The sequence below is a fragment of the Pan paniscus genome, chromosome 13, assembly GCF_029289425.2.
Source record: "Pan paniscus chromosome 13, NHGRI_mPanPan1-v2.0_pri, whole genome shotgun sequence".
In the NCBI taxonomy this organism is placed as follows: Eukaryota; Metazoa; Chordata; class Mammalia; order Primates; family Hominidae; genus Pan; species Pan paniscus.
This window is the reverse complement of record NC_073262.2, coordinates 99645347-99662423: the sequence shown is the minus strand read 5'-3', so window position 1 is coordinate 99662423 and position 17077 is coordinate 99645347. Positions and strand designations below refer to the sequence as shown.

Here is a 17077-nt window from a genome sequence, read left to right as displayed (position 1 = left end):
TGGAGGCCTGGAGGAAAGAAATTTGGATTTTTTTTTTTTTTAGTAGTGGAGGGGGCAGATGTGGAATGAGAAGATACAATTGGAAGCAATAGGAATTGAGTCTTATGGACAGTATTCTTCCTTTTCTCCCAACAATGTTGGCCACTTGTGAAGGAAATGGTAGATATTTCCTATTCAATAATAGCCAAAGGACAAGGTAACAGGAGTAGGACTGGGATATGGTCTAAAAGCTCACAGAAAGTGAATCCAAGAAGGCTAGATTTGCCAAATGCAGGCCTGCAAGCTGGCTACCAGCAACCCCTTCAAATAAAAAGAGGCATAATTATCAGGAGGATAGTGTGTGGCTAAGGTGGATCCCACAGTGGAAAGACTCAAAGTAGGAACCATTTTTTAAATTGACACACACACAAAATCAGGCTTGGGGGTATCATAGTTTTATTACATTAAAAGAAGATAAAGTTATATTATGATTTTTATATAGGTTTTTGTCTTCTTAAAATCTAAAACATATTTTTCTTATTTTTTTTTCATTAATGTACCCATTAAATAGCTGTGGTACAATAGATATCTTACCTAAATGAAAACCTGATTTAATGAAATGAAATTGTATGAACTTTGGAGAAAACAATTCTTTGAATTATCATGTTTAGCTTAGATTAGATTCATGTGCTCTTGCTTTCTGTTGTAAATAATCTGTTCTTTATTGTGTATTTCATTTTCTTCTGTGGTGAGATTTATTTTTGAAGAGAGGTAAGATGGAGAAGGAGAGAGGGGTCTGCCTGTTGGGCTGCAGGTGATCTGAGATCTGAGATCTATAGGTATCCTGCTGGAGTGAGGTTCCCTGTAGTTCTGCTAAAAATTCTAAGCAGGAAGGAGGCCAGAAAAAGAGACAGGAAGATGCATTGTGAATTCCTACTGAAGTGTGCTGAATGAATTCAACACTCTAAAGGCTGACCTTTTCTCTTAGAATGGGGAGAGAAGAGAGGCAATTGCTGGCATTAGGCAACTCCTGTTGGTTCCAGTGAGAAAAATGAGCAAGTGCTGGCCATACAGTCTTGAGGTGGCTTGAAGACCATAGTTGATGCTTGAGCCAAGGCCTATAGGGTATGCCCAGAGAGAGAGAGACAGATGCCCAGGAAGCGGGAGCCTGTGTTACTGGCTACTGCAGGGACAAACCAATGGGAACCAGGAGAGGGTAGCCCATATGAAAATCCTTGGCCGTTACCATGACCTTTTGAATAAAGTAGACCCTTGAAGAGGTGAGAGGAGCCTATGATTTCTCAGTCTCGGAGCCTAAGAAGAGTTCATTGGAAATCCAGTGGGATGGATTTTCTGCTCTTGGGACATCATAGCTCTGTCTACTCTGTCTCTTGTCCAACAAGTGCCTTTGGAAGAAGGGAAAGGCACCTTCTTAAATTCTCTCAATGTTTTTATGAAAAGAGTTAGTTGTGGAACAGTACTGAGGGGAGGAGACTTTTATAGGCATTTCCAAAGGATAGTAAGACTTTTGAAGGCTTCTGTTAGCATTAAAGCTGATGAGTGGTGTCAAAGTATACTTTTCAAAAAATTAAAAACATGACTGTCATAATAAGAGAAGAGTGAAATGTGTTAAACAATTTTTGAAAAATCTCATTAAGTAATGAGGGAACCAGTAAGATGCTAAAGCTTTCCAAGGAGCATCTGAGGAACAGAGCATGTGTAGGCACTTTAATATAGTAATAGTAGAATGAGATTACTAGTTTAGATACAAAACTGGTTCATGTCCTACAGGGCAATAAGCTGTGACCTCTGGAGGCTTTTATTTTATTTTGTTTTATTTTTTCCTACCAGACAGCAAAACTTTTATCCCTGCTGGAAACAGGCCGGGCACAGTGGCTCATGCCTATAATTCCAGCACCTTGGGAGGCCAAGGAGGGCAGATCACTTGAGGTCAGGAGTTCGAGACCAGCTTGGCCAACATGGTGAAACCCCATCTCTACTAAAAATACAAAAATTATCCAGGTGTGGTGGTGCATGCCTGTAGTCCCAGCTGCTCGGGAGGCTGAGGCAGGATAATCACTTGAGCCCGGGAAGCGGAAGTTGCAGTGAGCTGAGATGGCGCCACTGCACTCCAGCCTGGGTGACAGAGTGACAGTCTGTCTCAAAAAAAAAAAAAAAAAGGCTTACCTCCACTGGAAACAAATCTGAAAGTTAACGTGTAATTTTCACAGAGAAATTGCCCTTAATTAACATTATACTAAAAAAATTAATTGTTGGGTGGGCCTGTTTTTTTGTTTTGTTTTGTTTTTTTGTTGAGATGGTGTCTCGCCTCGCTCTGTTGCCCAGGCTGGAGTCAGTGACGTGATCTCAGCTCAATGCAACCTCTACCTCCTGGGTTCAAGTGATTCTCCTGCCTCAGCCTCCTGAGTAGCTGAGACTATAGGTGTACACCACCACACCTGGCTAATTTCTGTATTTTTAGTTGTATTTTTAGTAGAGATGGGGTTTCACCATATTGGCCAGGCTGGCCTCAAACTCCTGACCTCGCGATCTACCCGCCTCGGCCTCCCAAAGTGCTGGGATTATAGGCATGAGCCACGGCGCCTGGCCTGGGTGGGCCTGTTAAATGATGCTTTTGAAAGGACATGAAATTATCCTCTTTGCCTATTTTTACAAGTTTAGGATCATTTATCTTAACAATAGGGAATCTATCAATAACCTATTTACCCTTCTTACTCTCTTGCATCCTAAACTTATGCTACCCATGAGTGATATGATAATGGCTGATTAACATAGACCTTTCATTTTTGTCTTCCTCTCCCCTGCCCCTTCACACACACACACACACACACACACACACACACACACACACACACACACACAATCACCACCACACACATGTAATGCAGGAATCCAAAAAGAGCATGGAAGAAAATCAGATGCCTCTTCCACTGAGAGAACACAATATATCCAACTTACTGCTAATATAGAAGGGTGACTTAACCTTTGAAATACTCTGCAAAATTAGAAGTTAAATAGGTATGGTCTGGGCCATTCCCTTAATATGAATATCAAGAGAATAGCCGAAGTATCTCATTGTACTGAAATTTCCTTGCAACGATTACTGCCAGATCCAAATGAACTTGCAGCACTCATAATCATATCCCAAGGAGAGATATTAAGGATGCATCCAAGGCATATTTTGCTGGCATCAGCAGCCAAGGCATTCACTTTGTATCTGAAGTTGGTGCTTCTGGAATTTGCTGGTGGCTGTTCCCTCAGAGATTTTCTCTGGCACCTTTTCCAGCTATCTCTCTTCTCTATCCTGTCTCCAAGATGTTAACATTCCTCCCCTCTTTTGGTTCACTACCCACACAAAAGAATGAAACTAAATTCAGTTATAGGAAAGTATTGGCACCAGATAGAATATTTCTTTATTAAGGTAAAGTATGATTCTGCTTAACCCAGATAGAGTAATTTTATATTTTTATTTTGCTTGGGAAAAATTGAATTTGGGAATTCTCCCACTACTTAAATCATTTTAACCCAAAGCTGCTGTGGGACCTCCAAAATAATATGGGAACACTTTGATTATTTTTTTTTCACATTTGGAATGGCTTATGCAGCAATTCTTTGCATTACTTTCAAGTAAGTTAAAACCCTTATCGCTTCTGCAATCACTTTTGGTTTCTTTCAGCCTTGGATGACTCCTTATGTTTTTAGCAACCACGATGCCTTATCCCTAATAATAGTGGCTTTATTTTGTATGAGTTAATCTTAACACTATTTCTCATCTGGAACACCTACGGCAAGATGAAAGGAATCACACTGTCTTATTATTTCAAAAACACATGATCTGGCATTTTCTGGACTGGTGTAGGTATTCTACAACCAGAAAACATGTTTGGAATTCTTTTACTGGTATCTCACCTTTTTATAGTATTGGTCCATCAATTAAATATAAAAACTTAATTTTGATGAATCTTCTTTACTTCCTTATGACCCCTGAAATGTAGACAACCCAAGGGTCACCTCATGATAAGTGATTTCATCACCTTGTAGCAGTAAACTGACATTGTGGTTTAGAAAGTCATACTAACCCTAGAGCATTTTTCAGTTATAAGACTATGTTCTATGAAAGGTCAGGTTTGTTTATTTGTTTGCTTGTTTTGCTGATTGATTGGTTGGTTGGTGTTTTTGTTATTATAAGACTTTTATTTTTCTAAGCACAGTTTTAGATTTACAGCAAATTGGATAGAAGAAGGCTCAGAAATTTCCCATATACTCCTTGCTCCCCTCCCACCCCATGCACAGCCTCCTCCATTATCATCATCCTCCACCAGAGGGTACATTTGTTACAAGTGATGGACCTACAGTGACACATCAAAATCACCCAAAGTCCCAGAGTTTACCTCAAGGTCCACTCTTGGTGTTATACATTCTGTGGGTTTGGAAAAATGTATAATGCCAGGTATTTGTTCATCATCATACTATCATTCAGAGTGTGTTCACTGCTCTGTCTTCTGTGCTCTGCCTACTCATCCCTCCTCCCAACCTCCAACCCCTGGTTTTTAAAATGTAGCAATGACTATTCTTTCCATTTTTTTTTTAAGACAAGGTCTTACCCTGTTGCCCAGGCTGGAGTACAGTGGTGTGATCATGGCCCACTACAGCCTCAACCTCCTGGGCTCAAGCGACCCTCCCACCTCAGCCTCCTGAGTAGCTGGGACTATAGGCACGACCACTATATTTGGCTAATTGTTTTTTGTCATTGTTTGTAGAGACAGGTTCTCACTATGTTTCCAAGGCTGGTCTCAAACTCGTGGGCTCAAGTGATCCTCCCATGTTGGCCTCTCAAAGTGCTGAGATTACAGGCATGAGCCTCTGCATCCAGCTTCAGATTGTTTTTATAAAGGGAAAATCTATCCAAAATATAAAATAACCAGCAATGTTTTTGGTAATTCTGCAGTGTCAAAGCAAGCAAGCAAATGTGTTATCATCCAATAATTAATTCCACTAATGCTGTCTCATTCACTTACCAGATTTAAATTCAGTTCTATAAACATTTATTGAATGCCTACTACATAGTGTGGGTAGTCCCTGCCCCTAAGGAATTTGCAGTTTAATGGCCATGAAGTAATATACTCAACCAACAGTAATACTGGCCAGAATGTGTTATTGTTTTAATAAAACTATACTAGTCATAAAAACATCAACCCCTTACATTTTTATTGGATATGGTGCAGAATATAGCTAAAGGGACCTTGGAAATCATCTGATTCAACCATTTCACTTTTCAATAGAAATTTATCTTATTCTCTAGTAATGTTTATTTGTTGTAGGAAGTTTAGACTATGCAAAAAAGTAGAAACAAGAAATCAAAACACCCATAGTTTCACTACCTCCACTCATATGAACGTTTTGGTGTATTTCCTTCAGGTTTCCTTATCCATGTATTTTATTTTTTACATCTGTTAAGTAACATTGAAGGTGTAATTCTGTATGCTGATTTTTTTCATAACATATCATGACATAATCCTTTCCCAATGTCATTAAAAACTCTTGATAAACATTTTTAATCACTAAATAATATTCAATTATTAGCTCAACCATAACTTAGCTCTTCTACAATTTAGGTTGTTCATAATGTTTCACTATTAAATGGCTTTGGGCTTTAAACTTTATCAGGATAGAGTCTCTGAAGTAGGTTTACTAGGTCAAAAGTATATGAACATTTTTAAGGCTCTTGCAAGGTAGTTTGAAATACCATGCATTTTGCATGTTGCATTCGGATCTATTTTCACAGTGGATTTCATTAGCCTTTCCTTACACATACTACAGGCTCTTCTGCCTTTTAATTGGCAAGGAAATCATCAGGAACTGAATACACACTGGAGGGTGGAGATAATCAGAGTCATCAAAATCTGCTCCCAAGAAGAAACGGAAACTTAATGTATCTAAGCTTTCAGTAGCACCCTCCTTAATTTGTGTTATTGCCTTTAAAAGTTGCATAGACAGCCTATAATCCCAGCACTTTGGGAGGCTGAGGTGGGTGGATCATTTGAGGTCAGGAGTTCGAGACCAGTCTGGCCAACATGGTAAAATCCCATCTCTACTAAAAAATACAAAAATTAGCTGGGCATGATGGTGGGCACTTGTAATCTCAGCTACTCAGGAGGGTGAGGCAGGAGAATCACTTGAACCTGGGAGGTGGAGGTTGCAGTGAGCTGAGATCATGCCACTGCACCCCAGCCTGGGTGACAGAGTGAGACTCTGTCTCTAAATAAATAAATAAAGTTGCATAGACCTTGACTTACGCAACTATAGAAAGGTAATGTCTCCTTGCTTATGGAATTGCAAGTCTCGGGGGAGACAGAAACTAAATTAGGTTTGATTCATACATACATTCATACAAACTACCGAGTTTCTGGTAATTGTTGTTAATAACAATTTCTGGGAACACAGATTCTTCTAATAGCTGTGAAGGATGTGAGTGGAATAATGAGAAAGAGATGGTCACTGCTGCTACAGATATGCCACCTTGGAATGAGAGTTGATTTGGGGCTGAGCCTGAGGTTCTTTGTGGATATGCAGAAAGATTGGAGGTCCACTGCGGTCCAGCGTGGTTTGGCACATCATATCAGTTCTGAGACCAAAAGGCCTATGGGATCTCCCAACCTCAAACCAGTCCCCTGGGATCCTCTGAAGGGAGGAGATTGACACAGCCTGGGTGGTCTGGAACTTCTGCAGACTCAGCCCCCCGTTCTGGGCTGAGCCGAGGCCAGGTCATAGCTTGACGAGTACTGGCTGCACAGTTGACACAGAAGTGGCCCTGAGGTTGCCTGAATAGCTTTTCATTCTTCAGCATAGACAAGCAGAATGGGAGAGAGACTTTGTGACACAGGCACCAACTTTCCAGGAGCCCTGGCCTGCTTCCACCCCTTCATAGACTTGAAGATCCATAAATGTCCTCTCAGTCTTCACTGCTAAAAGATAAAGAAATCCATTTTTAACCTCTTCTCAGAGAACCTCCTTGATGTGATCCCCAGGGATATTTTCTGATTGGTTTTCTAGCTTCTCCCATCCCTTCTAATTTGTGGAAACCAGTGTGTAGTTTAGAAGCAACATGAAAGAGGCTTACCTCAGACACACCAGCTATACTTTTCTCTTTTGGCAGCCTGAGTCATACTCACTTTCTATTTTCTTAAATTTTAAAACTGGTGTAGATTAGCTTGAGGTCTCTCGGGGCCCCTGGATTTTTCCCTGCCATGTTTTCACGTAGTCTGTCATAATCTATACTATTTATAAAGCTTGGCTTCCCAGCTCAAGTGTTATATTTATGTGTTCCCTCACAAATTTGGATGATAAGATTACTGTTTTGTTAACTCAGCAGCCAGTTGGCTTACCATTGAGCTCCTATTTGTTCTTGATTTTCTTATCACAGATTCACTTTGTAGAAGAGGCTTAAATTTAACCTTCTATTGCCTTTGCTGCTTTTAAATCCAAAGCATTGAAATGCTGTTCATGTGAGTCCTCCAATCCTGTGGAAATGCCTCCAGATTGAGAAACTGTCCTATGAATTATTGTAATTTCAAATACAATAATATTCTTGGACCAAAAACTCCATTGTGCATCTCAGCCATTCCCCCAAGTGAACCAGAGAGTTCATGACTTACAAATAAGGCAGCTGAAAAGTTGGCTTGCACTGTTGTACTGCCTTCTTTCTTTCCATATTCTCTTCAGGCACCTATCTTCACTTCTCAATAGGAGTTTGGGGTTGATATTTCAACCTCAAATCTGATTATTTTTCACCCAAACAGAATCGTGGCAAACACATGGTGGTTGGTGGAGGCTATGGAGAAGAAGTGGGGTCAAGCAGTGCTGGACTCTATGTAGAACCTTCGTGAATGATTAATCAGTTGAGAAAAGAAGTAATTTGGGCTTAAAAAATAAGATTAGGTAGTCCGGATGAAGGCCTTATTATTAAGGAAGACATTTTAATAAATAAATAAATAAATAAATAAATATATATATATATATATATATTTTTTTTTTTTTTTTTTTTTAGGCAGAGGACCAAGTCAGTCCTTGGAATGAGTGCAAAGTTTATTGTGCCAATAGAAGTCCATGGTGACATACTAGATATGCACGTTGGATTTATGAATGTAGTTGAGCATGAGAACTAGCATGTGAATGCATGGATTGTGTAAATGTTGGCAACCATGAAGATGTATTAAATGGGAGTATTCTTACAAGAAAGTTATAACTAGTTTTGTTATATTAGGCATAAAATTGTACTCTCTGATGTATAACTACAAGCTCTATGTGCAGAACTCATTGCTTTTTATAATGCTGGTTCTTTGGCCATGTATTCTTAGCTATAACTGTGTTTTAAAAGAGCCATTCTGTTTCTGGATTTTGACAAGATAGGTTGAGGTTGATCTCTGTAGAGCAATGTTGTTTTCCAATAATACAGACCACAAGCTGAATTACGAGTTTGTGTAGCAAGGCATGGTATGAGCGCTCTCTCTCTCTCTCTCTCTCTCTCTCTCTCTCTCTAGCCCTCATATGCCTCCCCTGAGACATTTATGAGACTAGAGTATCTGAGCCATGCTGAATATCTGAATCATCCCTTGGATTCAATGTTTAGGACCAAATCTTAAATTAGAGAGAAAAGTTAATTCAAATTGTAAATGCCAGTTTTAAATGACTTGCAAATTACTTTTCTCTCCACTTTTTTACATTGTCTTCTTAATTAACAAAGAAGAATCACTAAAGGAAGGGGACTACTTAGAGCAGCTAGATTCCAGTCAACATCTCCAGTGATTGCTGCATAACTAAGATGAGTACTAACCACTCCTTAGAAAACAAAGAAGAAAATCTCAAAGATTAAAGAAAATTGTTAGAGACATAAACAGACCCAAATACTTAAAAAAAAAAAAAAAAAGCAACAACAACACATAATTCTCTTTGTTTCCTGCCCCCATCCCTGTGCTGTTTGTGAAATATCAGGGGAAAGTTCAGCTTATCAGTTGATTGGAAGGCATTGCTGTGTAAAGAACATGGGTTTTAGGTTAGATCTAGGTTCAATTCCCTAGTCTGTCCTTTACTGGCTGTGTGAATCTGAGCAAGTTACTTAATGGATTACTCAAGGATTTATTGAGATGATTCATGTAAGGCCCCTAGGAGAGTGCTTGACTCGTAGTAAATGCTTACTAACTTTTGGCTTTTATCAGTGAAAATCTTCATCATTATTTATCACCACCACCATCACCTTCATCATCATGGTAATCATTACCATCACCACCACCACCATCATCATCATCACCATTTCACTTTCCTAGTTTTCCTTCAGCCTCTCTGTCTACTCTTTAATCCTCTCTGCAGACTCTTTTCCTCTTCCAAACCCTTAAAATTGAGGTTCCTGAGGGTTATATCTTAGGCCTTTTCCCGTCTCCCATTAGACATTCACTCTCAGTGGCCTTATTCACTGTGGGGGCTTCATGCATCAGCCATTGATGATGATTCCCAAATCCATAACTCTATCCCAGATCTCTCTTCTAAAGCCTACCACCTTATGTCCAGCCGTCCACTAGACACCTCCCCTTGAATGTCCCAGCAGCATTAAAACTGAGACTCAACATATCTCTCTCTACTTTGATCTTGCTTCTTCTCTTTGTTTCTTATGAAGAAGGCATCACCATTCACTCCATTACTAAAGCTAGACAATTCAGAGTCATCCTTGACTCTCCTCTTTCCCCACCTCCAATGTTCAGTCAATGATCTGTGTTCATTCCACCTTCTAAACTATAAGCTCTGTGTCTCTAAGCTCTATTTAGGGGCCATATTAGAGTTGTAATCTCAGTGCCTGGCATGGGGATCAATGAATAATTATTGAAATTAATGAATAAAAGAGTGACACTTCCGGCTGAGTGCCATGGCTCACGCCTGTAATCCCAACATTTTGGGATGCCAAGGCGGGTGGATCAGAAGGTCAGGAGATCGAGACCATCCTGGCTAACATGGTGAAACCCCATCTCTACTAAAAATACAAAAAACTAGCCAGGCGTGGTGGCGGGTTCCTGTAGTCCCAGCTACTCAGGAGGCTGAGGCAGGAGAATCACATGAACCCGGGAGGTGGAGGTTGCAGTGAACTGAGATTGCACCACTGCACTCCAGCCTGGGCAACAGAGCGAGACTTCATCTCAAAAAAAAAAAAAAAAGTGACACTTCCATTTCTATAACCTCTTCTGTAGTTCAGGCCACTATGAGTTCTCACTGACTTATTAATTCACAGTTTAGAAATCCTGCAGTTGAAATATCCTAATATGCCTCCTGCTTCTAGGGTAGCAGTGCCCACCCCCAGCACCATTGTAGTTCATTTTCCACACTGCAGCCAGAGTGGATTTTATAAAACTCAAGAATCTGATCATGATCATGTCTCTTCTGATAATGACCTGGTTTATAACTATTGTCCTGGAACACTCTCAAAAATGTAATAGTATATTGTCTTCTAGTCCCTGTTTGTCATATCTGTGATAGTGGGGGAAATGATTCTGTGTTCCTTTGACTAAAAGTTTATTCTAGGACAGGATTTGGGGTTGGTACACACTGTCAATTCCAGGAAGTCTTGCAGGTGATAATGTTGCAAAACAAAGCAAAGAACAGCTGTTTTCTAGCCTTATCAAGCAGTTAGGGCTACTTTTATTTCAAGTATGTAACAGAGATTGGTTTTAAAGTTATTTGCTTTGAAGTTAAAATTACATTTACTCTCATTTTTCTAACAGATACTAGATTATTTAAGTTCCAGATTCTGTTTTCACACTAATAAGAAACAAACACAAAGTGTCTCATACTACCAATATAATTATAGTATTGTATTATTTGCAAATTTGAAATTACATGCTTTTAGGTGGTAATTTTTACACCGTTATTTGATTTACCAAAAAATCCTAACATCATAGCATTTTGTTCCACATGTATTGACTAGAAAGGAGTTCTGAATCTATCTGAGAGTCTGTGGACATTATTAAATTAGATGAAAGGTTAATAGCTTTTTTCCAAATAGAAATCGCTTTAGTGTTTTTCTGATTACAAAGCAATACATAGCTGGGCATGGTGGTATGCCCCATAGTCTTAGCTACTCAGGAGGGTGAGGCAAGAGGATTGCTTTAGCCCAGAAGTTTGGGGCTCTACTGTGCTATCATTGTACCTGTGCTCTGCACTCCAGCCTAGGTAATGTAGCAAGACCCTGTCTCTTAAGACAAAACACACACACAAACAAAACAATACACATTCACTGGAAATATAAAGAAGAAAATAAAAATCTTCTATAACATCACTTTTAGGTTATTGTGTTAAACCTTGTAAGGTATGTATTTCTATGTCTAGGCTTTTTGTTTTCCTGTATATATAGTCATGTCAATACTGCTTTATAAAAAAAAAAAAAGAAAATAGTGTCATTCAACACTTATGGTTTTAAAATGTGTTTTCCGCTTGACAAGCTTTGGACTTACAGGGAGAAAAAGAGGTAAAGTAGATTTTTAGAAAGTTTTGCTTTCCAGTGTTTTGGGTACTATAATTTCCTCTTCTCCATCCCCATTAGGAAAACATCTATACAAACTTGTATTAATATTATGGGCTAAGTATGGTGGCTCACACTTGTAGTCCTAGCACTTTGGGAGGTTGAGGTAGGAGGACTGCTTGAGCCTAGAGTTTGAGACCAGCCTGGGCAACATAGTGAGACCGCATCTCTACAAAAATAAAAATAATAAGTAAAAAACAACACCACCCCAACAACAAAAGCACTTGTATTGCTCTTTGAATCAGTCAGGCTTCATTTGCAGGATTCAGAAACCACTCTAGCTCTTTTAAGCAAAAAAAAAAAAGTTTTATTTTTAAAAATCAGTGTTTACAAGATTATTGGAAGATCTAAAAGAGTGGCCTTTAGGTGGGCCTCCAGAAATAAGCCTGAACTGATGAACTGGACTGTCAGGGGGCTGCCTCTGCCCCATGATCAGGAAGATAAGGAATCAGAAAGCAGCCACTGGAATGACTGATTCCATAGACACATCACCCTAGCTGATGTTCGGGGACAGTCTTGTCACCCCCACTAATATTGCCTCAAGAGTCACACAACTTTTTGGCTTGATCCACACGGCCAAAAAAATGAATGTCCTGCATCCCTGTGTCTTGCTTCTCTATCCTCACTAAACTCATGGCCTCTACACTGGAAGCTAAAAGACAGTCTTCATGACTGTGCTCACCATTGGAAATCACAGATTTTCTCTGCCTCACTTCCATCTTCTAAAGGCACTGTTCTCATGACCTGCTAATTCACAGGTAGCATAGGGCTCTTTGTTTTTTTATACAAGTTGGTGTGAACAAAGTTCACAATATCTGGTTGAAAGGCAGGCTTGAACACAGCAGGCAAAATGATGTTTTTGCCAGATAACTCTCCCTTTTTGGAGTCTACTGCAATCAGTGGATGAACACATGCCATGGTAAGATGAGAAGTTTTAGGGTACTGGTTGAGCTGTGGCTCCAATACCCAGAGTCTGAGGTGATGGGACTCATCGTTCTGGCTAGGATGCCTTTGGAAATATGGGTGGTGAAGACTGCTTGTTTGCGCCAACAAAAACCTGGTGCCATTGGCACTGTAGAATGAACACAACCCAAAAATGATATGCCACTTGCTCTGCCCCAGCTGCCTCAGCCTTACCAATGCTGGTCATGTCTAAAGGTCATTGTATTGAGGAAGTTCCTGAACTTCCTTCGGTGGTTGAAGGTAAAGTTGAAGGCTACAAGAAGACCCAGGAGGCTGTTTTGCTGCATAAGAAACTTAAAACCTGGAGTGATATCAAAAAGATCTATGCCTCTCAGCAAATAAGAACTGGCAAGGACAAAATGAGAAACCATCATCGTATCTGACACAGGATACCCTGCATCGCCTGTAATGAGGATAATGGTATCATGAAGGCCTTCAGAAACATCCCTGGAGTGACTCTGCATTTAATGTAAGAAAACTGAACAGTTTGAAACTTGCTCTTGGTGGGCATGTGGGATGTTTCTGCATTGGACTGAAAGTGCTTTCTGGAAGTTAGATGAATTATATGGCACTAGGCATAAAGCTGCTTCCCTCTAGAAAATCTTCCCATGCATAAGATAAGCAACACAGACCTTAGCAAAATCTTGAAAAGCCTAGAGCTCCAAAGAGCCCTTCAAGCAGCAGGCAAGCAGATTCATTGCAGAGTCCCAAAGAAGCCATGAAAAATCTGAAACTCATGTTGAAGCTAAACCCATATGCAAACACCATGTGTCAGGACACCATTCTTTGCCAGGCCAAGAATCACAAACTCAAACTGTCAGAAGGACAGAAAACCAAACGCCGCATGTTCCCACTCATAGGTGGGAATTGAACAATGAGAACACTTGGACACGGGAAGGGGAACATCACACACCGGGGCCTGTTGTGGGGTGGGGGGAAGGGGTAGGGATAGCATTAGGAGATATACCTAATGTAAATGATGAGTTAATGGGTGCAGCACACCAACATGGCACATGTATACATATGTAAGAAACCTGCACGTTGTGCACATGTACCCTAGAACTTAAAGTATGATAATAATAATAATAAAAATATCCTAAAAAAAAAGAAAAATAATCACAAACTCTGGGGGATAAGGTAGCAGCAGCAGCACTAGCACTAGAGACTAAATCACATGAGAAGGGGTTGCAGGAAGACGCCTGTGGTAGGAAAGAGAGGAAAAAAGGACAGTTGGTGTTAAGAAGCAGAGGAAACCTCTGGTGGGAAAAAAGGCAGCACTACCGAGAAAACAGCAGCTTAAAAGAAACCAGCAGAAAAGAAAGCTACCACAGAGGAAAATAATCCTGCTGCATAAGCTTTTAAATGAGTTTATTCCATAAAGATCAAATCATTTTGGTCACCTTATTTTTAATAAAGACCTTATCAAAGAGGCAGTGAAGAAAAAGAAAAGTTCATGCGTCTAACTGGAAGAGCTGAAATCACCTCTGGAGCTGTAGCTCAAGGGAGTCTAGGAAATGTGGTGTTTAGTTGTCCAGCCTCTGTAATGTAGGGCAGCCCAAGCCCACCAATCAGGAAGCTGGAGTTGGATGTTGACGACCATCATAACACATATCGAGGCTTTGGATACAGGATTTGCATTCCTTTTGGATGTGTCACTATACAAAGAAAAGCTTCAAGAGCCAGGCGTGGTGACTTGTGCCTGTAGTCCCAGCTACTCCAGAGGCTGAGGTGGGAGGATCACTTGAGCCCAGGAGTTCAAGGCTGCAGTGAGCTATGTTCACACCACCACACTTCAGTCAGGGTGGCAGAGTGAGACCCTGTCTCTATTTTAAAAAATAAAAATAAAGAGCTTCAAAGTAAGATAAAGGGGAACAATTTATCTGAAAGTGTAATATATACCACTATAATTTATTTAACCTATACTATTGCTAGTTATTATTTTTTCTATTTTTTCACATAAATAATGTCTTAATAAATGGCTTTTATCAGAGTCACTAATAGCTTCCTCCATTTTGCTAAACACAGTGGTCAGTTCTCAGGCCTCATGTTGCTAAACTCAGTGATCAATTCTCAGACCTGGCTGGGCACGGTGGCTCATGCCTGTGTAATCTCAGCGGTTTGGGAGGCCAAGCTGGCAGTATTGCTTGAGCCCAAGAGTTTGAGACCAGCCTGGGAAACGTAGTGAGATCCTGTCTCTACCAAAAAAAATTTTTTTTAAAGTTAGCCAGGCATGGTGGCACGTGCCTGTAGTCCCAGTTACTTGGGAAGAGTGGGAGAATCCATTAAGCCTGGGAGGGTGAGGCTGCAGTAGGCTGAAATCACATCACTGCACTCCAGCCTGGGTGACAGAGTGAGGCCCTGTCTCTTAAAAAAAAAAAAAAAAAAAAAAATTCTCAGGCCTTATTTTCCTTGATCTGTCATGACACTTGACATGACTGCTCATTCTCTTCATAAAACTCCTTCTTCACTTGATTCCAGAACCTCATGTTCTCCTTGTTTTCCTTCTAGCTCACCTGCTCAGTCTGAGTCTTCCTGCTGGTTCCTCCTCATCTCTCCAGCTTTTAGTGGTGGGTGCCCCAGGCATCAGTCCTGGGACCCCGTCTCTTCTTTGTGTACTCTGTTCATCTCATCCAATCTTATGGCTTTAAATACCCTGAGCTCCAAAACCATGTATCCAGCAACTTCCTGGATAATATGTCTTTTTTTCTTGAGACAGAGTCTGGCTCTGTTGCCCAGACTGGAATGCAGTGGTACAATCTCAGCTCACGGCCACCTCCACCTCCCAGGCTAAAGCCATCCTCCCACCTCAGCCTCCTAAGTATCTGGGACTACAGGTGTGCACCACCACACTTGGTTAATTTTTGTATTTTTTGGTAAAGATGGGTTTCGCCATCTTGCCCAGCCTGGTCTTGAACTCCTGAGCTCAAGTGATCTTCCCACTTCGGTCTCCCAAAGTGCTGGGATTACAGACATGAGCCACCGCACCTGGCGCAGATGTACTTTTAGATGCTTTATAAACATCTCAAATTTCACATGTCCAAAACTGAACTTATGCTTGTTTCCACTATATATATCCCACTCACAGCCTTCTTCATCTCAGGTCATGGTACCTTCATGTTTCCGTTTGCTTAGGACAAAAACTGGGCGTCATCCTTGACCTCTCTCTTTCTCTTACATTCATATTCAGCCCATCAGCATATCCTGTTGATTTTACCTCCAAAAATATCCACAATCCAACTGTTTCTCTCATCTCCACTGCTTCTTGCTGGTCCAAGCCACTGTTATTTTTCTCTTGGACTATTGCCCTAGCTCCTAAATTGTCTCTGTGCTCCCACCTTTGTCTCCTTAGAGCCTAACAGATCATGTAACTCCTCTGCTCAAAACACTCCACTGAATTTCCACCTCACTTGGGATAAAAGTCAAAATTCTGACAACAGCCTACACGGCTTTCTTTGACATGCCCACCCCCACAGCCACCATCTCTCTGATTTCTGTCCTGCCATTCTCACCCTCGCTCACTTGGCTCCAGCCTCCTGATGTTATTAAGCACACCTGTCTGTAAGGGTCTTGGCAGCTGTTGGCCCCTCTGCTTAGAATGCTCTTCTCCAAGATATTCACAAGGCTCCCTCATCTCCCTGGAGACTTTACTGGGCCATCACCTGCTCAGTGAGGCTTTCCCTAATCACCCTACGTAAAGTTACAAACTAATCTCCCCTCGAGTTCTTTGAACCTTCCTTCTCTACCATAGCACCTTGCACTTTCTAATAAACTATGAAACTTCTTTCTTTTATAGTAGGTCCACCTCTGCAATAGGAAAACAGATTTTTGATACTTGGTCTATTATGGAATTATCAGTGCGGGGAACAGTGTCAGGGCACATGGTAATCATTCACTGAGTATTTATTGTATGAATGCATTTCCTTACAATATGCACCATTGTGCACTCGTCTATTTATTAGGATTGAATCCCTAGATTCAAAAGATATGCACAAATTACCCAGAAAGGTGTTTTTTTTTTGTTTCTTTTTCTCTCCCCCGTCTCTGAGTCTACTTGCTAGGGAACCAGAAAGGTTTTAACAATTTGTTCTCCCACCAAGGGTCTACAAGAATGTCATTTTCCTGCCACCCTCACTAACACGATGCCCTAGTCACATTGGTCTTTCCATTCCTTGATCTTACCATGTTTGTCCTCTCTTGATGCATATCATTGACTATTTCCTCTTCCTGAATACTCTCCTGCCACACCTTTATCTGGTTTAATTCTTCTTCTTATTTAGGATTCACTTGAAATGTCACTTCCTTGGAGAAGGCCTTGCCTGGCCATCTGCTGTAAAGCAGCCTGTCAGTCACTCCATATCACATCCCCGTATTTTATTCTCATTACAGCACGGATCATTTCCAAATGTTTTCTTATTTTTATATTTATTTGTCTATGCTTCATTTTTCCAAAATGTAAGCTTCATGAGAGCAGGAGTCTTGTCTTTTTCAACACTATCCACACTATCTGCAGTAAATGTGTGTTTGATAGTAGAATCAATACTGGGTCTTATT

General features: G+C 40.6%; 1 protein-coding gene and 1 pseudogene across 6 annotated transcripts in view; both read left to right on the top strand.

Moving 5' to 3' along the window:
• Positions 1 to 17077, top strand: part of ANKRD44 (ankyrin repeat domain 44) — a 344106-nt gene that overhangs the window by 262572 nt on the left and 64457 nt on the right. The window lies entirely within an intron of this gene.
• On the top strand, positions 8061 to 13667 carry LOC117979429 (large ribosomal subunit protein uL4-like; annotated as a pseudogene).